At 45.7% G+C, this 27,797-nt stretch overlaps 1 long non-coding RNA gene across 1 annotated transcript in view; it reads left to right on the forward strand.

Moving 5' to 3' along the window:
* The first annotated feature begins 559 nt into the window (after nt 1-559).
* Nucleotides 560-27,797, forward strand: part of LOC142826454 (uncharacterized) — a 34,526-nt gene continuing 7,288 nt past the window's right edge. The window contains exons 1-4 of the long non-coding RNA XR_012900579.2: nt 560-2,756; nt 6,749-10,012; nt 12,824-12,918; nt 26,878-26,975. This is a non-coding gene — a long non-coding RNA (uncharacterized LOC142826454). The remainder of the gene's footprint in view (nt 2,757-6,748; nt 10,013-12,823; nt 12,919-26,877; nt 26,976-27,797) is intronic.

Below are 27,797 nucleotides of genomic sequence, written 5' to 3' on the forward strand. Positions count from 1 at the left end.
TAATAAATCCTTTTAAAATTTTACCTTTGTCAACTGTGCAATGGATTATTATTAGAACTCATCAGAAATGGAGGTTTTCTCCCCTCCCTGTGGAAAAATTTACATTAGTTACTACATTGCCACATGCTTCCATTATCCTTTATAGGCCGGAGTCTCTAATTGAACTAAATCTCTCATGATGCACTCAGTATGCTAGTCTGAACGCTCCGCGGTCGACATCAAAGTCATTTGTCGACCGCCCCGTTATGCCTCATGGGATGAGATTTACCAGGGCGGTTGATAAATGCCTTTGATGTCGACCGCGGAGTGTCCAGACTAGCGCGTTGAGCCGACAAACAGCTGATCGGCTCAGCGCGGCTGCCATTTTAATTTAAATGACGCGGTGATTATTTAAATCGCCGCTTCATTTGGGTATGTCTAGTAAACTAATCTTCGTGGCTGTGGTGACAGAGCCATGTAGTCTAGACATACCCTTGGTGAAGGGAGGCAGTGCATCAAGAGAGATGAAATCAAGTGGGAATGGCTTCGAAGCACTCTATCTGAATTAAATTTTCAATGTCCAGCCAAAACATTTTAGATTTTAGGTGTTTACATTTGTGTAAAAATAAGAATAATCTGCAGACAGCAGAGGTTTTTGTGAAAAGTTTTAAATGACACACACTATTTTCTTTTGAAATGTTGATAGTGTTTGAAATGTTGATAGGCCCAGTGGTTATGTGTTAGCATTACATTAACACAAAGAGGGCTCAACTAAAATCAGGGATCCACTATGAAAAAAGCCGTACACATACATAAAGAAATGTGAGTCATTTGTGAAGTATCACCTCCATTTTAGAAATGGGGAAACAGGCAGAGACAGATAAGTGACTTTCCCAAGTACAAATGTACTATAGAACAAGTTTTCTCAATGAATGAGGACCCAGAATTGGATTGCCAGAATGTTTCAAACCAAGCCGGGCATTCCTGTGACCCAGTGGCCTAGTGGATAAGGCATAATAACATAAGAAGAGCCATACCAGGTCAGACCAAAGACCCATCTAGCCCAGCATCCTGTCTTCCAACAGGATCCAATGCCAGATGCCCCAGAGGTAGTGAACAGAAACAGGTAATCATCACATGATCCTTCTTCTGTCATCCATTTCCAGCCTCTGACAAAGAAGCTAGGAACACCATTGCTGCCCATCCTGACTAACAGTCATTAATTGACCTTATCTCCATGAATTTATCTAGTTATTTTTAAATCTTGTTAAATTCCTAGTCCTCACAACATTCACTGGCAAGGAATTCCACAGGTTGATTGTGCAGTGCATGAAGAAAAACTTCAGTTTGTTTGTTTAAAACCTGCTACCTATTAATTTCATTTGGTGATTCTTAGTTCTTAAGGGAATAAGTAAGAGGAAGTTACTCACCTTGTGCAGTAAAGACTGTTCTTCAAGGTGTGTGTCCCTTTGGGTGCTCCACTCTAGGTGTTAGGCTCATCCCAGTGCTGCAGGTCGGAGATTCGTCAGCCGTGGTTCAACCAGACCACGTAGGCGCGGCAGCGGCGCGTTCTGTTCGCGCCGTTTGTGAGTTTGTGCGTGGTCCAGCTCCCACCAGTTCCTCCTAATCGGTTCACTCCTGAAAAATATAAAGCAGAGAGTCCGAAGTGGGGAGGAAGATGGGTCGTTGAGCACCCAGGGGGACACATACCTCAAAGAACCATCGTTACTGCACAAGGTGAGTAACTTGCTCTTCTTCAGGTATTGTCCCCATGGGTGCTCCACTCTAGGTGAGTACAGAGCAGTAGCCTCATGTATGGAGGTGGGACTGAAATTAGGATTTCGTTACTGTGGAAAGTACTGTGGAGGCCAGTGCTGAGTCCCGAGCAATAGCATCGATAGCATAATGTTTAGCAAATGTCATGTCCGAGGACCAGGTTGCTGTGCAGCGAATGTCTTGCAGTGGGACGCCTATAAGGAAGGCCATTGAGATAGATGTTGCCCTGGTGGAATGAGCATTCATTGAGGTAGGTATTGGCTTGTTGTGTAATGAATAGCATGTTGTAATACATTTTACAATCAACTTAGAAATACGCTGTGATGACAATGGTTGGCCCTTAGCTCGTTCGCCTGTGTATAATAGGAGATGTTGCAACTGATGGAAAAGGCGCGTTCTCTCGAGGTAGAAAGCTATGGCTCTACGGATATCTAAGGTATGTAAGTGGGCTTCATGGCTAGAGATATGTGGTTCAGGGTAGAAAGTTGGGAGTACTATAGGCTTGTTAATATGGAATTCCAAATTTCAGTAAAAAGTTAGGATGGGATTGAAGTATTACTCCTTCGTTGGTAAACAGCATGTAGAGTGGACTGTTAGAGCAGCCATTCCCCAACCCGTCGAGCCGACGTTATAGCTAGAAGGAAGGCAACTTTCATGGTGAGTGTAGCAATGTCACAGGTAGCTCAGTGCACGAATGGTGGATATGTGAGAGTGTCCAAAACCAGTTCCAAATTCCACAGCGCAGGAGGTTTTCAGTGTGGAAGGTATAGATTTGCTATGTCTTTTAAAAGACGTTTGGTCATTGGTTGAGCAAATACTGAAAAACCCTCAAGCAATTGTCTAAGTGCAGAGATCACCGAGAGATGAACTTTGATGGATGAGAGTCCCAGTCCTGGATGGTGCAAGTGAAGTACATAGTCCAGAATATGGTGGATTGGAATGGACATCGCGTCGAGACTATTGGCAGTACAGCAGGAGTGAAAACGATGCCATTTATACAGGTAAGTTTTTCGGGTTGAATCGCGTCTACTATATATTAGTACATGTTTCACCTCATGGGAGCAGAAGTTTTCTGTTCAGTGGAACCAGCTAGGAGCCATGCAGTGAGGTGTAGTTGATCGATTTGGGGGTGTATCATTGACAGCCCTGGTTGCGTCAGAAGGTCGGGTCATTTTGGCAAGTAATATGGGGATTGGAGAGACATTTGTAGGAGGATGAGAAGCCATGTCTGTCTGGGCCAGAATGGGGCTATCAGTATGATTTTGGCTCCATGTTTGGCAATCTTTTCCAGTACCTTTGGAAGAAGCGGAACGGGAGGAAAGGCATAGAGTAGATGACAACTCCAGTTTATTAGAAATACATCCCCCAGTGATTTTGGCCCCAGACCCGCTTTGGAGCAGTATTTCGGGCATTTTGTATTGAGATGTGTCACAAACAGATCTATAGTGGGGTATCCCCATCATTGAAATAGAGAATGGGTTACAGCTGGGTTGAGTTCCCACTCGTGCTAGGGGGAAAAAATGCCTGTTTAGGGCATTGGCAATGGTGGGAGATATGTGCCTATAATGTTGACTCTGGGGCATACACACCAGTTTCAGAGTCTTGTGGCTTCTGTGCAGAGGGACTTGGATCTGGATCTGCCCTATCGGTTGATATAGTAAATCGTCGTAGTGTTGTCAGTGAGGATTTGAACCATCTGGCAGCAAATCTTTGGTAGGAATATCTTGCATGAACACTGCCCTGAGCTCCAGGAAATTCATATGTTGAAGGGCCTCCTGTGCATTCCACTGTCCTTGAATATAATCGCCCACGCAGTGGGCTCCTCAACCTAGAAGACATGTGTCCGAAGTAATTTGGACTGTGGGTTGTGGACGGTGGAAAGGAACACCTGAGAGCATGCTGGTAGGAGAAGTCCACCATGTTAGGGATTGTCGTACCATCGATGGTATGGTTACTAGTATGTGTACGCCTTCATTGCCGGGATGATAGATTGAGGCCAGCCAATGTTGGAGGCATCTGAGGTATAACCTCGCATGTTGCACCACATATGTTGTGGTGGCCATGTGTCCCATGAGTTGCAGACCGGTATGTATCGGCACCTTGGGACTGATAGAAAGTGTCTGTGCAAGATTCTGTATTTTGTGGATTCTTTCCTGAGGAAGATAGGCCTTGGTTGTTGTAGAATCTAACCGTGCCCCAATGAACTCGAGGGACCTTTGTGGTATGAATGAAAACTTCAGGACATTGACTACGAGACCCAGAGCCGAAAATAAGTTTCTTGTGACTTCGGTGACACAAAACATATGATCCTATGTATGCGCCTGGATTAGACAATCATCCATGTACGGGAATATCATGATACCCTGGTGATGCAGATACACAGCAACCACTGACAATGTCTTGGAGAAGACCCTGAGTGCTGACGTTAGGCCGAATGGAAGGACCTTGTATTGAAAGTGCTACGTGCCTATGATGAACCTGAGGAAGCGTCTGTGTGCTGAATGTATTATCACATGGAAATACACATCCTGCAAATCGAGGGATGTGAACCAGTCGCCTGTGTTTAGTGCTGGGAAAATAGAAGTTAAAGTCACCATCTTGAATTTGTGTTTCTGGAGATACCGGTTGAGACATTGAAGGTCCGGAATAGGCCTCCATCCTCCTGATTTCTTCTAGGTGAGGAAATAACGAGAATAGAATCCTTTGCTCTGAAATTGTTTGGGCACTCTCTCCACTGCCCCAAACTCTATGAGTTGTAGGACCTTGTGCATTATGAGAGTGTCATGAGATGGGACCCTGAAGAGGGACGGGGATGGCGGGGAGGTAGGAGAGAGAAAAAGAAGTGGAATCAAGTATTCGGATGTTATCAGTTCTTGGACCCACCGGTTGGTGGTGATGGCAAACCATCTGAGTTGGTAAGGTCTTAGGTGATGGTGAAATAACTTCTGTGATCCCAGGTGATATGTCAGGGGAATGGTCTGCAGTCCCTCGACCAGACTGTCAAACTGGCTGCCTGTTGTTTTGAGGATTGGGCGTTCTACCTGTCTGCAGCTGGCGCTTCTGTTGTCAAGGTCTGCCGCACTGCTGTTGGTCATAGAGCCTATATCTAGGTACAGAATATGGGAAAGGTCTCTTGTTTGTAGTAAGGCGTGTGATGCTTAGGATGATATGGTGGCGTGTACATCCCTAGCGTTCTCAGAGTTGTTCTGGAGTCTTTGCCCGAGTGCAGAACTTGATCAGTATTTTAGGCAGAGACTCTGCCTGTCGAAGGGGAAATCTTTGACTTTGGCCTGTAGCTCCATAGGCACTGAGGCCAACTGCAGCCAAGATGATCTTCTCATGACCACCGATGTTGCCGTGGTACAAGCTGCTGTGTCTGCAATGTCCAGAGAAATCTATAAGGCCGTCCTTGAGGCCGCGTAGCCTTCCTGGACTACTGATTTTAGAATTTGCCGCTTGTCCTAAGGTAGGTGTTCCAATAGTGTCACTAACTTTGTATAATTATCAAAGTTGTGGTTAGAAAGGAGGGCGGCATAGTTTGCCATCCTAATGGTCAGCATAGCAGAGGAATAAACTTTTCATCCAAAGAGATCTAACCGTTTAGCCTCTTCATTAGAAGCGACGTTTCTGTATTGTGGCGTCTTGGCTCTTTGTTGGGCTGCATCAATTACCAATTAATTTGGTTGCAGGGGTGTGAACAAATATTCCATCCCCTTTGAGGAAACAAAATATTTCTATGATGCCAGTGGTACCAGTCATGGTAACACTGCATTGGGGAATAGTCTGGCGAGTATCTCCTTGCAGTGTCATAGAGGTACCTGGAACACGAAGAGTGTGTGGGTGATCGAGGAGAATGAGATCTACCTATGGTATATGATGGAGAATGTGAATGCCTGTGATATAGTTGTGGTAATGGTGAATACCGTGGTGAGGATCTATGTTGTTGGGGCATAAGAGTAATGTGGCTTTCCTGTTGTAATGGCACTGAAAAGACAGAGGCTGGTGACTGCGGTTGAGGGGAAAAGACAGCCAGTTCTGGACTTGGGGAAGGTGTTATCAGCCTTCTAGATTTCTGTTTGGCTTTTCCCGGCACTGGAGAAGGGTATGCGCCAGAGTGGGACATGTGCTGTACCGGTGCCGCCAACTGAAGTATAGGCAGCTCTGTTATGTGCGGTGTCGATGACTCAAGAGTGCCCTGTGCCATTGTCCTGGTGCCGTCATAGTGGTCGGAACCGATGTCAGTGTGGATGAGCTGCTCTGTAATGGTGCCAGAGACAGTGCTGCAGTAGCTGGTGCTAGAGTAGCTGGTACCATAGACCCCAGAGCTGTATGGGTTGGTGCTGCTGTAGATACAGATGTCTGCCGGGACCGCCGCCAACGGAGCCCTAGTTATCGGTGCTGTAGACTTTGGTTTTATGGGCGCCGGGGCAGAATCAGGCTTTGGGGCTGGGACCAGTGCCAGAGTTGCTTTCCCATGGCGGGAAGGGCTTGGTTCTGATATGCTGTGGCTTGTCTTGTACCTGTCAACATGCCGTGATATCATCGATCCCGAGGTACCTGGCTTGTCACCCATGCTCTTTGCAAAGACAATGAGTGTCAGGGGGGGTTGCCTTTTTGTCCGTTGTTGGCTCTGAAGACATTGTCAGTCTGGCGGCTCAGTATCAGCAGGCTGCAATGTCTTGCTGAAGAGAAGCATTTTAAGCCGCATCTCACGGTTGCGTCTGGCCCGAGCCGTCAGCTTCAAACAGTATGGGCATTTCTGAGGGATATGACCCTCGCCCAAATACTTTATACACGTTGAATGTCCATCTGATGCCAGCATCGTGTCGCGGCATGCTGCGCACTTCTTGAAACCGGGAGACCCCGGCATATTGGAAACTATAACTCGTAGTCTGAGGGAAAATTTTTTTTAAACAAGAACTAGAACGAACTAAATAACTACTATTATAACTAACTATCAAGTTTTGTCTCACTAACTATAATTTCTTTATAGGTTCCTTTGGTCAGACTGAAAAGAAGGGGTTTGCTCCGCCTGCGACTGTGAACGGTTAGGAGGAACTGGCAGGAGCCGGACCGTGTGCAAACTCACAAACAGCGCAAACAGCACACACTGCTGCTGGGCATGTGCGGTCTGGCTGAACCACGGCTGGTGAATCTCTGACCTGCGGTGCCAGGACAAGCCCAACACCCTAGAGTGGAGCACCCACAGGAACATGACCCGAAGAAGAAATATATTTTCCTTATTCACTTTCTCTATACCTATCATAATTTTATAGACCTCTATCATATCAGTCTCCAGAGCTGGCGATTGTGGGTTCAAGTCCCATCTGGGTAGTATTAATATTATGTTTGCCTGGCAGAAGGTAGGAATGGGCAATGATGGATTGATCACTCATTGTTCACCTGTGCTGTTCATTCTCTCTGGAGTGCCTAGTACTGACCAATGGCAGAATACTGGGCTAGATGGACCTTTGATCTAACCCAATATGTCTGTTTTGATGTCCTATTGGGCTGGGTGGGCTTGCTTCTCTACTCTAGGCACTTCAACCTTTGGGGGTCCCAGCACCAAGTTTATCCCAGATATCATGATGATGGGAATCCAGATAGGCCAAATTTGAGTGAACGGTGCAGTGAGGAAGATGAGGGAAAACCTGAGTGGCACTGTGACTCAGTAAGTTGCAACACGTGGAGCAGAGCCAAGCCCAGCCATCCCCACAGCACAAGAGCTGCTACTATGGAGCGAATGCCAGGCAGGACCAAACCCTCTCAGAGGGCAAAATCTGATTAGCACTAACCCAGGGCATCCAATACCAGATGTTTTACTGTGTCAGGACAGGCCATAAATATTTATAAGTGGGTCCTGAGCCCAAAAAGGTTGAGAACCACTGCTATAGAGTAAGTCTTCCACAAAGTGTAGTGATCTCAAATTTTTGTACACTCTTTATGCCAAGTTCAGGGCTGGATTTCTCCCTGGCTCTTACGTGCAGTCCCCTAGCACACTTGCTGCCCCTGAGTGATTTTAAATGGTTCAGCCCACCCCTCTCCCCCACCAGTAATGCAGCAGATCTAGAACAGCTTTTGGATGTTACCTCTGCATGGCTACTGGCATGTCCCTGTAGCTCCAGGGTGTGTGTATCTCCACGTGTTGTCCCCTGCCCCGAGCCTGGGAGCCATTACTAGAGGAGCTGCCCCAGGTAAGTGCCACATTCACACCCCCTTCCCCAGTACCTCCATCCACATCAAAACTCTCTCCTACACCCACTGCCCACTCACACTCACTATCCTTCAAATTTCCTCCCAGAGTCTGCACCCCTCGCCCTGTTTTACACTTCCATCCTGATACCCCAGCCAAGAACCTGCAGCCAACACCCAGACTCTGCCTATAGTTTGCACCCCAGACTCCCACACACCCACATTCCCTCCCAGAGCCCAACCCTTTACCCCTTCCTGCACCCTAACTCCTAACTCCCTCTTAGAGCCTATACCCCCTCCTGCATCCCAACCCCTGGCCCATTCCAGAGCCTGTACCTAGCACACAAGCTCCCTCCCAGAGCCTTAAGAAGGGTGTTCTGGGCACCATCAACATTTCTGCAAATGTACGATCCTTTCTGCAACAGGATATATACTGGGACAGAGAAAACAAAAGAGCCCAGGACAAGCTACAGTAAGATGCTTTTTACTTGACTTCTGTACCATAGTTTCCATTCTTAATAAAGGGCTTATCTTAAAGCCAATCTGTTCATCAGTAACAGACTGCATCCCATGGGAAGTTAATGAAAGTCAGGCTGTTATCCACATCTCCTGTGTACCGAAAAGGCAAAAGCAACAGAGACTGCAGCTTGAACAAAATAAGAATATCAAAACTGTTAAAAGTAAATGGCATATTTAGGAATGATTATATACCACACTCATCTCTAATTCCCATTGGGTATGCAAACTATTTTAAGCACCACATATTAAATATGTTGTTATGCAATATCAGTTGATACATGCAGTGGTCTATATACAGACAGAAGCACAATATATTAAGACGGACTGATGTGAGGTCCTGCCACTAGCTGTCTAAGAGGCTCAGCAAAAGTCGTAAAGAAAGAATGTAAATATCCAAGCCCTACCAATTCTTAACTATCTCCATTTACTTGTATGAAAAAGTTTACTCACCCGGTGCAGTAATGATGGTTCTTCAAGATGTGTGTCTCTGTGGGTGCTCCACTCAGGTGAGTCAGAAGCAGGTGGTGGGCATTGGAGTCATTTATGTAGAGGAAGGAAGGACCACATCTGCCAGAGATGTGTAGGGTATTGGTCTTTTCTGTAGGCCATAATGTTGTGAAAGTGTGATGGGAGGACCATGTGGCTGCTCTACAAATGTCCACCAATGGTACGTTATTTAGGAAGACCGTTGTTGTGGCCATCATATGGGTGGAGTGAGCCCTGATAATCTGTGGCAGCTGCTTGCCACGAAATTCATAAGCTGTATGTATACAGCTGGCAATCCATTTGGATAGATGTGCCAAGACAGCTATTCCTGTATGTGGACCAAGTTACAAAGAGTTTATCCAATTTTCTCATTCCCCTAGTTCTATCCAGGTAGAACACAATTGCTCATCTTTCATCTAATTTATGAAAGATGGCCTCCTTGGAGGAGGTATGAGGTTTAGGAAAATAAGCAGGTATGTAAATGGGTTCATTTAAGTGGAAATCAGATATGACCTTCAGGAGGAACTTCCAGTGAGGCTTGAGTATAACTTTATCCTTGGTAAAGATAGTGAAAGGTGGGTCGGCCATGATGGCTGCAATTTCACCTACCCATCTTACTGATGTTATTGCCACTATGAAGGCCACCTTCGTGGGCAGGTATTGTGGTGATGTAGTGGCTTGTGGCTCAAAGGGTGGCCTGGTGAGCATGTCAAGAACCAAGTTCAAGTCCCACAGTGGCAGGGGGGCGCGCAGGTTTGGGCGGGTTTTCTGCAGGCCCATGAGGAATTGCTTCACCATCAGATACACAAAGAGAGATAAGTCATCTACAGATTCATGGAATGCCATGATTGCTACCAGGTGGATACAGATAGAGCTGATAGACAGACCCGTGTTGCTGAGGTCCATGAGATACTCCAGCACGGTAGGTATAGGGGCAGTATTGGGATGTAAGTTGCATGTCATGCACCTTTTTTGAAGACGTGTCCATTTGTTTTGGTAGGTGTTTCTCATGGAGGGCCATTGACTGTTCAGTATGATGTGTTAGACCCTGTCTTAACAGGTAAGTTCTTCATTCTGGAACCATGGAGAAGCCATGCTGTGAGTTTCAGAGTTTTGATGTTCAGATGGCATGTCCTGCCATGGTGCTGCGTTAAAAGTTTCAGCACCGCAGGGAGAGGAATGGGTTGATCTAGCGAGAGGTAGTGTAGGTAAGGGAACGAGGGTTTTCTTGGCCAGATGGGGGCTATTAGAATTACTGTGACCTGATCAGAGCAGATCTTGTTGATCACTCTGGCAAGTAGAGGGATTGGTGGAAAGGTGGAAAGTAGGGGAGCCGTCCAGCGGATAGTGAAGGTATTCCTAGCTGACCTCTTGCCCAGTCCTGCTCAGGAGCAGAAATGGTGGCATTTATGGTTGAGTGCTCTTGCAAAAAGGTCTATAGCTGGGAAATGCCACTTGCAAAAAACTGAGAGGAGAATATTGGTATTGATCTCCCATGTATGTTGTTCCAAGAAGTGTCTGCTCAGTTTGTTGGCCCTCACATTCTGCTGTCCTGGTAAATTCAATGTAGTTGGAGTTCTGTGGTTCCTGATACACCAGTTCCAAAATCTGATTGCTTCTGCACATAGTGAGCATGATTAAGCACCCCACTGTTGGTTGATGTAAACATAGAGAGTGTGTTGTCCGTGAGGACACGAATGGTTTTGCCCTTTATCAGGGGAAGGAAATGGGTGCATGCATTGCGAATGAACCCTGAGCTCCAGGATGTTGATATGGAGGTGTCTCTGCCATTGGGATCATGTGCCCTGTATTGACCTTATACCACAATGGGCACCCAAGCCCATAAGTGATCGTCCATTGTTATAGTTACTGATGGATCTTGGTGGTGGAAGGATATACTGGCAAGTAGGTTGGTTGGAGAAGTCCACCAGTCAAGAGATTGTAGTACTGGTGGAAGAAGTATGAGATGCCTCAGGAGGCTGTGTTGGGTTGGAATGTAGGTGGTTGCGAGCCAATGCTGTAGGCATGGAGGCATGTCCGGACCATGGAAAAGGGAGTATGCTTGATCCCCCAAATGAGGTTGCAGAGCACCTTGAATCTTTGTGGAGGCAGATAGGCTCTTGCCGTCACTGAATCTAGGAGCACCCCAATCTTTTGCGTGGGCTGTATGGTGGGCTTGTGTATATTGATAAGCAGGCCAAGTTGGGAAAAACATTCCCTGGTAGCAGGTGTCATGACTATAGTTTGTTGACAGGTGGAGCCCTTGATAAGACAATCATCGAGGTAGGGAAAGATGACGATGTTCTGTCTTCTGAGTAAGGCTGTGACTACGGCTAGTGTCTTCGAGAACACTTGAGGGGCCATAGAAAGACCAAAAGGGAGAACCCTATACTGCTCCTCGGTGGCCTACGATCTGAGAAATCTCCTGTGGGCCGGGTAGATGGTTACATGAAAATATGTGTCTTGAAGGTTGAGGCTGAGAACCAGTCCCCTTTGTCCAGTGAAGATAGGATAGTTGCTTGAATTTTGTGTTGAGGATGAACTTGTTGAGTTTCCTGAAATCCAATATTGGTCTCCATCCCCCTGGTTTGTTTTTTGGTTTTTTTGGCTGTTAGCGTATATTTGGAATATAACCCTCTTCCTCGATATAGTGTGGGAACAGGTTCTATTGCCCCCAGGGTAAGTAACTTTTGCACCTCTTTTTTTGTAATAGGGGCTTGTGAGATGGGTCCCTGAAGAGGGACAGGGTAGGGAGTTTGGTAGGGGGCATGGATGTGAAGGGGATTGTGCAACCCAATCTGATAATTTCCAGGACCCATTTGTCTGTAGTGATTTGGACCCAATGTTGGTAGAAGGGTCTCAGGCGGTGATGGAAGGTGACATTGGAATGCACTGAATCTGTGGGGTAGTCGCTCAGACCCCCGACCAAGACTAAATAATGTTGTTTGTGCAAAGTCAATTGAGTGGTGGAGGACTGGTTTTGCTGCGTCCGCCTCCTGTTAGGGTGTTGCTTGGGCCTGTTGTTATATAGCTTCTTCTGTGGTCTGTAATAGTTATAATTATAGTCCCTTGGCCTTTTGTAGGGGGTATACTTGCATTTCTTTTTAGGTGGGGTTTATATCCCAAGAGTTCAGAGTGTGGTACAAGAATCCTTCATTGAGTGTAGGACCTCATCTGTCTTAGTGGCGAATAGCTGTTTTCTATCAAAGGGGAGGTCCTCCACCTTCAATTGCAATTCTTTTGGGACCCCTGATGACAGCAGACGAGGCCCTACCCATTACAATTGCTGCAGCTGTGGCCCTAGCCATCGTGTCAGCCACATCCATTGCAGTCTGGAAGGCCATTTTTGTTATAGATAAATCCTCCTTAATGATGGACTGAAGGTGTGGTCTCTTAATGTCAGGAAGGTCCTGTAGTTTAGCATGGTTGGCATGATCATAGTTAGCCAGGAGAGCTGTATAATTTGATATCCTGAATTGGAGGGTGGCAGAAGAGTATACCTTGTGGCCAAAGGTGCTAAGTCACTTATGCTCTTTGTTGCAGGATGTAGACTTAAATTGTGGGTTCTTAGCCTTGTGATTAACTGAGTTTACGACCAGTGAGTTTGGCTGGGGATGTGCAAAGAAGTCCATATCTTTTGCAAGGACAAAATATTCTCTGTACGCCCTGCGGTTTGTTGGGGGATAGAGGCTGCAGTTTGCCAAAGCATGTCTGATGGCTCCAAAATAGCTTTGTTGATGGGTAGAACTATCTTTGAGGATGCCATGGGTTGTAGTATTGTCAGTAATTTGTGTTGCTTGTCTTGTACCTCTTGGTGTGTAATATCCTATGATTAAGCTACACGTTTAAATAATTATTGAAATTGTTTTAGATCGTCTGCCGGTGAAGAGGGCGATAGCTGAAAAACTGCCTCATCTGTTCTAGTGGATCTGGGGCTGTGTGAAGAACTCTCTGAGTCCGAATGAGGTAAGTTATCATTATCATTGGAGCCTGCTTGTGTTATTACTGAGGGCAGATGAGATAGTGAGGAATGCACGGATATGGTCGGGGAGTGCATAGCTGTGTGCTGCTGTAATGTAGGAGCTATATTTCTTGAGTGGTAAGCATGGGAGGAACATGGCCAGTATCCTTGCCATGGTTCCCAGGGGGGCCATTGAGGCTGAAACTACTGTGGAGGATAAATCTATAGCTGGTTGGGTCATAGGAGATGTTGTTGTAGGGAATGATCCTGATATGAATGCCAGGAAGCCATTGATCCCGATGGAGATGAATGGCATGATGAAAATCTGCTCCTATGTCTGCTGCCATAGTTAGTTCTTGGTGAGAGTTGCGTAGGAAAATGGGGAGCCCTTTCTGGCATATGAGTGTGCCCCTAGGTATAAGACACCACTGAGGAGCATAGTGAGCAAGTTCCTGATCTGAGCTTGGCTCAGGAGATTTTTGTAAGTGCCGCATATTACGCAGCACTTTCTTATGCTGCGGTGCCAGAGCGTGGTCGAGTTCAGTCTGACCAGGGATGGTCTGTTCAGGCACTGTAGAGGTGCCTGTGGGAGCTGGTGGGAGCGGTGGCATATGCGGCTTCGTAGGTGCCACTGCCTCAGCAGCACTGACCAATGTGGCGTGCTTGGGTTCTGAGTCAGCTCTTCTGGCTGGTGCAGACTTGCATTTCTCCGTGATACCAGAGACTGCCAGCACTGGGGAATGAGAGGCCTTGGGCAGCACTGGTAATGAGCGTGCCGGGAAAGCCTGTGAAGCTTGTGAGCCTTTGCAGGGTGGTGAAGCCACCCTGTCAACTGGCTTCTGCCATCCCCATGTCTCCTCAGTTTGTCCCATGGTGGTTGTAGGGACTTCTCCCAGAGGAGATTTTTGAGCTGCATTTTGAGGTCTTTTCTGGCTCTGGATATCATTTTCTGATAGTGCTGGCACTTACGTGCTACATGAATCTCTCCCAGGCATTTAACGCAGGAGGCATGGCTGTCAGAAATAGACATTGAATCTCGACATGAGTTGCATCTTTTAAAGCCGGGAGAGCCCAGCATGTTGAAGAAAAAGCTGTGGAGGCAACGTTTTAAAAAGTGAACGTTGAAAACAGTCATTAACTGACTAAACTATGAGGAGGCATGGTGCAAGGGGCACCGCTCACCAAAAATCTCTGATCAGCGGTGCGAAGACGCACTGAGACCTGAATGGAGCACCCACAGGGACGCCACTTGATGAAGAACCCAAATTTTTACTGCTTGTGTTTTCACAGTGCAAACATTTCAGGGAAAGGGTTGTACAAAGCTGATGTCCAGGTCTTTCCTTTCTTCAGGGATGCTCAGCCTGCTTTCTCATGCACAAAGGAAAGACACGTTGTTCCTGCTCTCTTAGGGTGCATTGAGCTATGAAAATCGCATAGTTTATTTTGAGTCAATTTCAAAATAGCTTATTTCATAATTTGGTGCTGTTTACACAGCACCAAATTTTGAAATAATCTGCTGTTCCGAAACATCCCTTACTCCTCATGGAATGAAGTTTACAGGGACATCAGAATAGCAAGTTCATTATATTTCGAAATAATGGGCTTGCTGTTAAGACATGGGATAGCTATTTCAAGATACCTCTGGCATCCCAAAATAGTACTGCAGCGTGGACTTAGCCTCACAGACAAGTCTCTGTACTTAGGCACTTAGAATCCATTGACTTCTAAACATAGAAAAAATGTTTTACTCGGGCAGACAGGATGGTCTATTATCTGCTTCCTTACTTTTATTTTATGTTCCTTTCCTGACCTTTCCTTCCTGTTGAAGCATTGCTGAAAAGTGCTGTGGAGTGGAACTGATTAATACCTGTTGGGTCATTTTATTAACCTCTTCCTGTACTGGTCTGGCATTATGCACTTCATGTGAGGACATTCTATAATATCAACACACAGTTGATACAATTATTTGATTCACAATTCTTGATTAGGGAACAATGAATATAAATTGCAGCTATGAAAACAGATGACATGTTCCAAAGGATTCAAGAAACTAGATAGGTTCACTAGTTTATTTGTATCAGTTTTCTCAGCCCCCACAAGGACAAGGAACTAAGGTCACTTTTATAGTCAGCTATTTGTTGGCCTTGTATATTTATATATTTATGTGCTAGAAAAGATTAATACTGAAACATTACAATTTATCAGAGAAAACATCTCAAACGTGGTTGCATTTTGAAGTGTATCCCACAGATGTATTTTTGGAGTATTTTTATAAGTAGTGCATAAATAAAAACTGTAGAAAAAATTGGCATACAGCAATTTGAAATCAGAATATTTACAATTCAACAATAATTCTAGCATCTTTAAAATGTAATAATCATCTAGAGTTTTTTCTTTTAAAATGCCTTTTTTATTTCAAATTTCAGTTAATGACCATAAGCATTTGTATATTCACAGTAAGATAGGTACATTATTTTAGTATCATTAAATGGGAGTAGCATGAACAACATTAGCATTTATTTCCCTCCTATGATGATCAATTCTTGGTTTCTTTGACCATGGGACTCTGTTCCGGGCACAAGGATTGCTAGGAAGAGATGGGATCCACCTACCTAAGAGAGGAAAGAGCATCTTCATGGGCAGGCTTGCAAACCTAGTGAGGAGGGCTTTAAACTAGGTTCGTTGAGGGACAGTAACTAAAGCCCTGAGGTAAGTGAGGAAGTCGGACACCGGAAAGAATCACAAGGAAGAACGAGCAACAAAAGAGGACCCCAGATTCAGATGGAGAAGGCAGGGTGATCAACTGGTTATCTAAGGTGTTTGTACACCAATGCGAGAAGCCTGGGAAACAAAGAAGAAGAATTAGAAGACCTGGCCCAGTCGAAGAACTATGATTTGATTGGAATAATGAAGACTTGGTGGGATGACTCACATGACTGGAGCTCTGTCATGGAAGGGTATAAACTGTTAAGGAAGAACAGGTGGGGGAGAAAAGGAGGAGGCGTTGCATTGTGTATAAGGTATGTCTACACTACAAAGTTAATTTGAACTAACAGACGTTAGTTCGAATTAACTTTGATAGGCGCTACAGTAGCGCTCCGCTAGTTCGAACTTAATTCGAACTAGCGGAGCACTTAGTTCGAACTAGGTAAACCTCATTGTACGAGGACTAAGCCTAGTTCGAACTTACTAGTTCGAATTAAGGGGTATGTAGCCCCTTAATTCGAACTAGTGGGAGGCTAGCCCTCCCCAGCTTTCCGTGGCGGCCACTCTGGCCAACACCAGGGAAACTCTATTGCCCCCCTCCTGGCCCCGGACCCCTTAAAGGGGCACGGGCTGGCTACGGTGCCCGTGCCAGGTACAAGCCTGCCAGCACCCAGCCAGCAGACCCTGCACCTGGCACGGCTCGAGCCAGCCACCCGATGCCCCCCAGCCCTCCGCCTCTTCCTGGGACCAGGCTGGCGGCTCCCGGGAGCTTGCCCAGGACCGCAAGAGGCGGGCACCCACCTGGTCTAGTGCAGACATCGTGGACCTCATCCACGACCTCCGCACTAGGCACAGGAAAGTGGCCATCTAGGGCAGGACACAAACTTCGGGCAGGGACACCACTCCTGTGACTGTCAAATGGATAGAAAACTGGATAGATTGTCGAGTCCACTCCTACTCCCTGGCTAATACCACTCCATGGACCCAACCTCCATGAATTGATCTCACTTCTCTTTAAACTCTGTTCTAGTTCTAGCCTTCACAGCCTCCTGCAGCAAGGAGTTCCACAGGTTGACTATTTGCTTTGTGAAGAAGAACTTTCTCTTATTAGTTTGAAGCCTGCTACCCATTCATTTCATTTGGTGTCCTCTAGTCCTTCTATTATGGGAACTAATGAAGAACTTTTCTGTATGCACCCTCTCTACCCCACTCATGCTTTTATAGACCTCTATCATATCCCCCCTCCATCTCCTCTTTTCTAAGCTGAAAATTCCCAGTCTCTTTAGCCTCTCTTCATATCGGACCTGTTCCAAACCCCTGATCATTTAGTTACCCTCCCCTCTCCCACCCTCTCTCTTCCCCTCTCCCACCTCCTTTTCCCAGTCTCCCCGAGTTTTGTTCAATAAAGAGAGATTCTATTTTTGACCACACGTTTTCTTTATTTTGTACATCAGGAAGGGGGGCTAGGGAAGGGTAAGTGGAAGGAGGTGAGGGAGGAATGGGGTACGAGCCCCCGATGGGGAGGACTGGGCTGGCTCTGCGGGCTCCTCAGGGTGGAAACTCTCCTGAAGCCCCTTGATTGACCCCCCCTTCGGATGGCAGCCTGCGGCAAGTGCAGCCAGTCTGATGGCTGAGTGCTGTGATGTGCCCAGTGTGGGCACTCAGGGCACTCCAAGACAGGACTGCTTTGCAAGCGGGGTACCCCTGAGAACTGTCTGTCCAGGGTGGGGGTCGGGTCCCTTTAAGCACAGGCCTCGGCTAGCCTGAGGCAGCAGCTCCACGCTCTAAGTCCTCATCTGATGCTCTGCCGGCACCGCTTCCGGCCATTCTTAACCCTGGTTCAGGGTCCACTTACTGTGGACATGCTAGTTCGAATTAGCAAAACGCTAATTCAAACTAGTTTTTTAGTCTGGATGCGTTAGTTCGAATTAATTAATTCGAACGAAGTTAGTTCGAATTAGCGCTGTAGTGTAGACATACCCTAAGAGAGCAGTATGATTGCTCGGAGCTCCAGTACTTAGAGGGAGAGTTTATGGGTTAAATTTAGAGGTGGAAGCAACAGGGGTGATGTTGTGGTTGGTGTCTGCTATAGACCGCTGGATCAGGTGGATGAGGTAGACGAGGCTTTCTTCAGACAACTGAGATGCTTCCAGATCACAGTCCCTGGTTCTCATGGGGGACTTTAATCACCCTGACATCTGTTGGGAGATCAATACAGCAGTACACAGACAATCCACGAAATTTTTTGGAGAATGTTGGGGCTAACTTCTTGGGGCAAGTGCTGAAGGAACCGACCAGGGGCCATGCGCAGCTTGACCTGCTGCTCACAAACAAGGAGGAACTAGTAGGGAAAGTAGAGGTAGGTGACAACCTGGGAAGCAGTGATCATGAGATGGTAGATTTCAGGATCCTGACCAAAGGAAGAAAGGAGAGTAGCAAAATACATACCCTGGACTTCAGAAGAGCAGACTTTGACTCCCTCGGAGAACTGATGGGCAGGATTCCCTGGGATGCTTACATGAAGGGGAAAGGAGTCCAGGAGAGCTGGCAGTATTTTAAACAAGCCTTATTAAAGGCACAGGAAGAAACCATCCCGATGCGCAGCAAGAAAAGCAAATATAGTAGGCGACCAGATTAGGTTACCGAGGACATTAGGGGTGTGTCTAGACTACATGCCTCCTTCGACGGAGGCATGTAGATTAGCCAGATCGGAAGAGGGAAATGAAGCCGCGATTAAAATAATCGCGGCTTCATTTAAATTTAAATGGCTGCCCCGATCTGCCGATCAGCTGTTTGTCGGCAGATCGGGGCAGTCTGGACGCGACGCGCCGACAAAGAAGCCTTTCTTGATCGACACAGGTAAACCTGGTTTCACGAGGCTTACCTGTGCCGATGAAGAAAGGCTTCTTTGTCGGCGCGTCGCGTCCAGACTGCCCCGATCTGCCGACAAACAGCTGATCGGCAGATCGGGGCAGCCATTTAAATTTAAATGAAGCCGCGATTATTTTAATCGCGGCTTCATTTCCCTCTTCCGATCTGGCTAATCTACATGCCTCCGTCGAAGGAGGCATGTAGTCTAGACACACCCTAGGTGAGCTTAAACACAAAAAAGGAAGCTTACACGAAGTGGAAACTTGGACAGATGTCTAGAGAGTAGTATAAATATATTGCTCAAGAATGCAGGGGAGTTATCAGGAAGGTGAAAGCGCAATTGGAATTGCAGCTGGCAAGGGATGTGAAGGGTAACAAGAAGGGTTTCTACAGCAATGTTAGAAATAACAGGGTGATCAGAGAGGGTGTGGGGCCCTTATGGATGAGGGAGATAGCCTAGTGACAGATGATGTGGGAAAAGCTGAAGTACTCAATGCTTTCTTTGCCTCTGTCTTCAAGGACAAGGTCAGCTCTCAGACAAATGCACTAGGCAACGCAGTATGGGAAGGAGGTGGACAGCCCTTGGTGGGGAAAGAACAAGTTAGGAACTATTTAGAAATGCTAGATATAAACAAATCCATGGGTCCGGATTTATTGCATTTGAGGGTACTGAGGGAGCCTTTGGTCATTATCTTTGAAAACTTGTGGAGATTGGGAGAGATCCTGGATGATTGAAAAAAGGCAAATGTAGTGCCCATCTTTAAAAAAGGGAAGAAGGACAATCCAGGGAACTACAGACCAGTCAGCCTTACCTCAGTCCCCGGAAAAGTCTTGGAAGGGATCCTCAAGGATTCCATTTTGAAGCATTTGGAAGAGGAGAAAGTGATCAGGAATAGTCAACATGGATTCACAAAGGGCAAGTTGTGCCTGACCAATCTGATTAGCTTCTATGATGAGGTAACTGGCTCTGTGGATATGAGAAAGTCAGTGGATGTAATATATCTTGACTTCGGCAAAGCTTTTGATACAGTCTCCCACAATATTCTTGCCAGCAAATTAAGGGAGTATGGATTGGATAAATGGACTGTCAGATGGATAGAAAACTGGATAGATTGTCGAGTCCAACAGGTAGTGATCAATGGTTGGATGTCAGGTTGGTGGTTGTTTTCTAGCAGAGTGCCCCAAGGATTGGTTCTAGGGCCAGTTTTGTTCAACATTTTTATTAATGACCTAGATAAAGGGTTGGATGGACCTTCAGCAAGTTGGTGGATGACAGTAACCTAGGGGGAGAGGCAGATATGTTGGAGGGCAGGGATAGGTTCCAGAGTGACCTAGACAGATTAGAGGATTGGGCCAAAATAAATCTGATGAGGTTCAACAAGGCCAAGAGTAGAGTCCTGCACTTGGGACGGAAGAATCCTAAGCATTGTTATAGGCTGGGAACCGAATGGCTAAGTAGCAGTTCAGCAGAAAAGGACCTGGGGATTACAGTGGATGAGAAGCTGGATATGAGTCAACAGTGTGCCCTTGTAGCCAAGAAGGCTAATGGCATATTAGCTTGCATTAGGAAGAGCATTGCCAGCAGATCTAGAGAAGTGATTATTTACCTTTATAGGCTCTGGTGAGGCCACATCTGGAGTACTGTGTCCACTATACTCTGGAGTACATCCACTATAAAAAGGATGCGGACGGATTGGAGAGGGTCCAGCAGAAGGCGACCAAAATGATTAGGGGGCTGGAGCGCATGACCTATGAGGAGAGACGAGGTATTTGGGTTTGTTTAGTCTGCAGAAGAGAAGAATGAAAGGGGATTTGATAGCAGCCTTAAATTTTTTGAAGGGAGGTTCCAAAGAGGATGGAGAGAGGCTGTTCACAGTAGCTATGGATGGCAGAACAAGGAGCAATGGTCTCAAGTTACAGTGGGAGAGGTCTAGGTTGGACATTAGGAAAAACTATTTACTAGGAGGGTGGTAAAGTACTGGAATGGGTTACCTAGGGAGGTGGTGGAATGTCTATCCCTGGAGGTTTTTAAGTCTCAGCTTGACAGGGCCCTGTCTGGGTTGATTTTGTTGGGACTGGTCCTGCCTTGGTCGGGGGGCTGGACTTGATGACCTCCTGAGGTCTCTTCCAGGTCTATGATTCTATGATAATTCTAGCTAAGTCCTCTAGAACCTAGAAAAATGTCCTCTGGCACTCCACAGGAACAGAAATGGCAATTCTAAATGCACTCCCCCCAAAGTCATTTATCTGTTCTAAAGTTAGCTGAGCACTGATGCATCACAAATGTATCCAGATGTTAAAACTGTATTACTGTTGTCCATTAATTCACTTAGGGTATGTCTACACTGCAGCTTATTTCAAAATAAGTTATTCCTGAATAGGTATTTGAAAATGGCTTATTTTGAAATAGAGTATCCACACTACAGGAAATCCCCAAACTTAGTCCAAGGCAGGTTCCCCTAATGTGGACACACTATCTCAATTTAGAGCCCTAAAAAGCACTGGGGATAAATTACTTAGAATGGCCTGGTGGGGAGCTCTTTTGAAATAGCAGCAGTGGACAGTCCACACGGCAGCTATTTCAAAATAACTATTTTGGAAGAGGAGTTATTCCTCATGGAATGAGGTTTACAGATGTCAGAATAAGCCGCCCATTATATCGATATTATTTCAAAATAACAAAATTGCTGTGTAGATGCTCACATTGTTATTTCGGAATAATGCTAGTTATTCCGAAATAGCAGCGCAGTGTAGATGCACTCTAAGATGGTAGAATAACAGTTTTAAAGAGGAAGGACATGTTTGTTATAGGAAGCAGCTTGAATCCTAAACTGACATTTATCCAGTTTGGTATTTCATAGAAAAATATGTGTTTTTACCTAAAATTAAAATAGATAGTTCCTGTCTGTGCTATACAAATGGAACCCCAATAAACAATTAACTGGAAAACCTTAAGCATCTATTCGTGATTTTGCACCCACACAAAATACCCATCCTATCCATTCAACAAGCTCTGATAATATTGTCTGAAATTCCTAAAAAAAAAAAAGGTCTTTATGTTTAATATAGCTGAATGAATGGAGTCTATATTGGTTGTTCCCCAGTGGTAGAAATAGTTAAGTTGTTCACGGTGAATAAATTATTCATTGAATGTAACCTTTATTTCTTATTTTTGTTTACCAGTTTTTGCACATTTTCAAGATCTTTTTAAACGTGTGGCTGCTGAATTAAACATTCCCCTCCAGGAGGTCAACAAAAACCAATATAAACTAACAGACATATTGCACTTAGTAACGCCCTCTAAAGTAGCACTACAGCAATAATGGAACTTGCAAAGATAGTGTGGCAAACCCCGGCATCAATCACTTCTACCTCCAAAAGAACAGACAAGAAGTACTATGTTCCACTAAGGGCTCTGAGTTTCTTTTCACCCTCCCAGTATACAACCCTCTCATAGAGGAAGCTGCACAACAGAAAACCAAGCTGAAACAATTCTGATCCACTCCATTGGACAATGATAGCAAAAGACTTGATACATTTGGACGTAAAGTTTACACATCTTCCTCCTTACAATTTTGTATTTCCAACTATACTGCTTTATTACGTAAATATGACCACAGAAATTATACCAAACTTAATGACTTTATTATGGACATTCCTGAGGAAAAAGACAGCAGTTCAAAGCACTGATATCAGAGGGTCACATGGTCGCCAGAACAGCCCTGCATGCTGTGTTAGATACTGCTGATACTGCCGCATGATCTCAGCAATAGCGGTAGGCATGAGAAGGGCTTCATGGTTTAACTCCACTCCCTTTCCGAGAGAAATCCAACTGGCTGTGGAAGATCTTCCATTTGACAGCCAGAAGCTGTTTGCAGCAAATACCAATGAAATTCTGCACTCAATGAAGGATTCCAGAGCAATGCTTCACTCTCTAGGGAAGTGTTTCCCAATTGGTGCTCCGTGGAACCCCAGGGTTCCATGAAGCAAAAGTAAGGGTTCCATGAGAATGTGGCATTGCCCCGCCCCTCTTAAATTGCTCGACCAATTCTGACGGGTGGGGTTTGGTTGGGTTTTTTTTGTTTGTTTGTTTTTTTGCTTGCCAAATTTTAGGGTTTCCTAGGGGTTCCTTGAAATTATTTTAAGCTGAAAAGGGTTCTGTGGCCAAATAAAATTGGGAAACACTGCTCTAGGGATCCACAACCTGTGATCTAGAAGGAAACAATACAGGTATCAGCCCTGCTCTAGACCTCGATACCTTTCTTATGCTCAATACTATAACAGACAAGATCAACACCAACAGAACAGCAGAGGCAGAAACCAATAATGATGCCTTCCCTCTACTAACTCACAATACTTGCAGCAATCCAATAAGCACATTTGAACAGTAGGTCGAGGGTTGTGAGAGCCTCTTGTCTATTCCAACACTACCTTTGCAAACCAAACTTTTTCACTACCAACTGCTACCATTCTTTAACAGCTGGTAGCGTATAATCTCTGATAATAATCCTCCAGATAATTGAAAAAGGCTATCTTATTCCCTTTGTGTCTCTACCCCCTTTCTCTCCCCCATCCCAGTCCCTCTTCAGGGACCACTCTTATGAAAATCTCCTTCAAGAAGAGGTAGAACACCTCTTGCACATAGGGGCCATCGAACCAATCCCTGCACAATTTAAGGGGAAATGGTTTTACTTGCATTACTTCCTGACGGAAAAAACATCAGGAAGCTGGAGACCCATATTAGACCGGCGAGAACTCAACAAATTTGTTCAGAAACAGACATTTAAGATGGTAACGCTTGCCACTATTATATCAGCATTGGAATAGGATGACTGGTTCTAGTCCCTCGACTTGCAAGATACATAAATTTATATCTCCATCCATGCAGCTCATAGACATTTTCTCCGATTTGTTGTAGGTTCACAACACTACAAAATACAAAGTACTCCCTTTTGGACTCTATGGCGCTGAGGGTCTTCTCAGAGGTTCTGGCTATCATCATAGAATACCAGAGGAAGTAAACCATCATCCTGTTCTCTGACCTGGATGACTGCCTCCTCAAAGCATGCTCCTGCTGCTCTCTGTCAATCACAAGAAACTTATTCAAACATATTGGCCCACAAATAAACAAATACAAATCAATGCTTTCTCCCACACAAAATATCCAATTTATAGGTGCATGCCTTAATTTAACAAAGGCCACTACATCCCTCTCGATGGATCATTTCCAAAAAATAAGACACCTGTTCTTGTAAATGGTGTTCTTCGAGATGTTTTGTTCACATCCATTCCAATTCAGGTGTACATGTGCTATGTGCACGGAGATCGGAAGCTTTTCCCTTACCAGCTCCTGTAAGTTTGGCTGTGGAGCCCCCTAGAGTGGTATTGCTATATCAGCACATATGTACCACTGCCGACCCCACTCTACTGGTGCCGAGGGACTGTGTTCAGGACCCCAACCGGAGCCAAGAAGGCCTGAAAAGGGAGCAGTGCCTCAGGCTCCTAGATCTTGACCTTGACCTGGAGACTGACCTCTGTGTCAAACGCCGATCCCTCGGTGCTAGTCTAGCACTTGGTGCTGGATTCTCTTGCCGTGCCAGTGGGTGGGGAATATTGTGCCAACGATAGAGGACCCTCCGAGGAAGAAGCTCTGTCTGGGTACCACTCAGTGGACTGTGGTCAGCGGAGCATAGGAGGCTTTCCCCTTGAATGGTGCAGTCCTGGTGGTGTCAGTGGTTTGTCCCGCACTCTGAGATTTCTATCAGGTCTCGGGCCTCTTTGAAAGTGTCTGGCATCAAAGAGCAGTTTAAGACCTGCACTGGACTTATGTATCTTGGTAGACGATCATATGCTGGACTTGACTGCCTCTTTCCCAGGGCCGGAGTCAGTGGCACTTTCTGGACCTCCCACACCGGGGATTTCCTCCGGGCATGGTTCTGTTTTTGTCGGGGACTATGGGAGACCTGCCCCTGTCCTCTCTCCTGCTCCATGGTGCTGGCAAGGTGCATTTATGTCTTGGCACCATCATTTTCGGTTTTAAAAGGAATTAGTATCCAAAAATGTGAACGAGATCGGGAGCACAACTCATCTTCATCTCTGGCTGGAGGTGGTAGAGAAAGAACTGAGGAGAGGGGGGTAGAGACTCGCACTTGCATGATACCTGCCACCTAGGAGTATGTGACTGCAGATGCACACATGTGTGGCCCCAGAGACATTGCTCTAAAATCTCCAATCGATGGCAGAGAGGCAGTGCACTGACCTAATGTGGAGAACCCATGGGGACAGCTCTTGAAGAACAGAGGGTATGTTGTCTGTGAGGACACAAATGGTTCTGCCCTATATCAGGGGAAGGCACACTTTGTGGATGACCCTGAGCTCCAGGATATTGATATGGAGATGCGTCTCGAGTTGAGACCATCTGCCAGTTGGTAACGTGTACAGATGTGAACCAGGACTGTAGGCAACACATATATAGTCTTGTGAATAAGATGACAAAAGTTGTGGCTGCTGTGTCCCAGCATTTGAAGACATGTGCTTGCTGTGGGGAAGGGAGTATGTTTGACTCCCCTGAAGAGGTCGCATAATGTTTGGAATCGTTGCAGTGGAAGGCAGGCTTTTGCTATCACTGCATCTAGGAGTGCTCCAATGAATTCTATCTTTTTTTTGGGTAGGCTATAAAGTAGATTTGTGGATATTTATAAGGAGGCCTAATTGGGAGAAGCAATCTCTGGTAGTGTTTGCCATGGCTATTATTTGTTGATGTATTGGTCCCTTGATTAGGCAGTATTCGAGGTAAGGAAAAGTAATAATGTTCTGCCTTCTGAGGAAGGCTGTGACCATGGCTAAAGTCTTGGAAAAAACTCAAGGGACCATGGACAGACCAAAAGGAAGGACTCGGTATTGGTAGTGTTCTTGTCCTATCATGAACCTGAGAAATCTCCTGTGGGCAGGATGTATGGTTATAAGAAAATATGTGTCCTGAAGATTGAGGGCTGAGAACCAGTCCCCTTTGCCCAGTGCTGGTATAATTATTGCAAGAGTCACCATTCTGAATTTGCTGTTGAGTTTTCTAAGGTCTAAAATTGGCCTCCAGCTCCCTGTTTTCTTGGCTGTTAGAAAATAGTTGAAATAGAACCCTCTTCTCTGATATTTTGTGGGAACTGGTTCTATTGCCCCTAGGCTGAGCAGCTTTTGTACTTCTACTTGTAACATGGGATTGTGATAGGGGTCCCTGAAGAGGGATGGGGTAGAAGGTTGAATAGGGGGTATAGAGATAAAAGGGATTGTGTAGCCTGCTTTGATGATCTCGGGAACCCATTTGTCCATCGTAATAAGGGCCCATTGTTGACAGAAAGGTCTTACACGGTGGTGGAAAGTTGTATTTGGATGCACTGGATCTTTGGGGTAGTCACTAAGACCCCCCGACCAAAGCTTCAAATCTGTTGTTTGTTTGAAGTGGATTGGGTATTGGAGGACAGCTTGTGCTAGGTGATCCTTCTAATGGGATGTTGCTTGGACCTGTTGTCATATGGCCTCAGCTGTTGCCTGTGATAGTTCAAGTCTCTTGGTCTTTGGTATGGGGCATATTTGTGTCTTTTATTAGGTGGGGTTTACATGCCTAAAGTGCACAGTGTGGTGCGGGAATCTTTCATTGAGTATACCATTTAATCTGTTTTTGTAGCGAACAGTTGGTTCCTATCAAAAGTGGGGGGGTCTTCTACCTTTGTCTGTAATTCTTTCTGGACTCCCGCTGATTGTAATCATGATTCCCTGCACATTACTATTTCTGTAGCTGTTGTCCTAGCTGATGTATCCATCACATCTATTGAAGGATAGAGAGATGTTTTTGCTATGGATTGGCCCTCTTTGATGGTGGACTGGAGATGGGGTGTCTTGTTTTCAGGAAGTTCCTCTAAGAGATCTTGTAATCTGGAATAATTGGCATGATCATAGTTAGCCTGAAGAGCAATGTAATTCGATATTCTGAACTGGAGGGTGGTGGAGGAGTATCCTTTCCAGCTGAAGAGATCTAATCATTTGTGCTCTTTCTCTTGAGGTGTAGACTTGTATTGGGGGTATTTTGATTTGTGATTAAACGAGTCCGTGACCAATGAGTTTGGGTGGGGATGTGAGAATAGAAAATCCATCCCTTTTTCTGGAACAAAGTATTTTCTGTCTGCCCTGTGGTTGGTGGGGGGAATAGAGGCTAGCATCTGCCAGATTACATCCGATGGCTCCACGGTAGCCATAATGATGGGTAATGCTATCTTTGATGATGTAGCCAGTTGGAATATTTTGAGTAATTTATATTGTTTGTCTTTCACTTCTTGGAGAGTAATGTCCTGAGACTGAGCCACTTGTTTGAATAATTATTGAAATTGTTTTAGGTCATCTGCTGGGGGAGAGGGCAATACTTGGAAAACTGCCTCATCTGGAACAGCGGAAGACTACGGGACCTGTGAAGAGCTCTCTGAATTGGATTAAGGTAAGTTCTCATCATCATGTACTAGAGCCACCTGGGTTGTTACCAAGGGATGGGCACTAGAAGGTGATGAATGTGCCATGGTGGCTGGAGACTGTGTAGCTGTATGTGTTGGTGTAGAGTCTGGTGTATCTCATGAGCAGTGGTGTTGGGAGGAGCGGGGGTGATATTGGGGCCATGGCTCCAAGAAAGGCCACTGAGGTTGAAGATGTTGTGATGGATACAAACATAGGTAGGTAAGCCACGGAAGTTGTGGAGGCTGCTGAAAAGGATGGTGTTGAGTCGAGTGCCACAAAGCCACTGAACTGTTTGGGATGAGTGATGTGATGAAAATCTACTCTCTTTCCTGCTGCCATGTGTAGTTCGTGGTGAGAATGGTGTGCGAGAGAAAGAAAAAGCTTCTACACTTTGTCTATACGGGCTAGAGTGAGGTGATGTTGGGGAACATGGTGAAGGTACTCCCTGCACCAGTGAAGATGGTGTGTCCAACTGTGGGGCTTTTTGTAAGTGGCGCATCTTTCTTTTTAGATGCTTTCTTATGTTTTGGTGCCAGAGTATGCTTTAACTCTTCCAGGAACTGGCTTGCTCAATCAGTGCTGGGATGCCTGTGGCTGCTGGTGGCATATCCAGTTTTGTTGGTGCCATCCGGTTAGCTGCATCGGTGGGTGCTGAACATCTCGGTTCTGATTCAGGTCTATTAGCTGAGGTTGATCTTCACTTCTCTGTGGTGCTGGAAGTGGACAGCACCACGGAATGGGTGGCCCACGAGGTATCAGGCAGTGTTCATGCTGGGGAAGCCTGCGGTACTTGAGAGCCTCTGTGGGG

Source organism: Pelodiscus sinensis, chromosome 1, assembly GCF_052426305.1.
Source record: "Pelodiscus sinensis isolate ZL-2025 chromosome 1, ASM5242630v1, whole genome shotgun sequence".
NCBI classification, from domain to species: Eukaryota; Metazoa; Chordata; order Testudines; family Trionychidae; genus Pelodiscus; species Pelodiscus sinensis.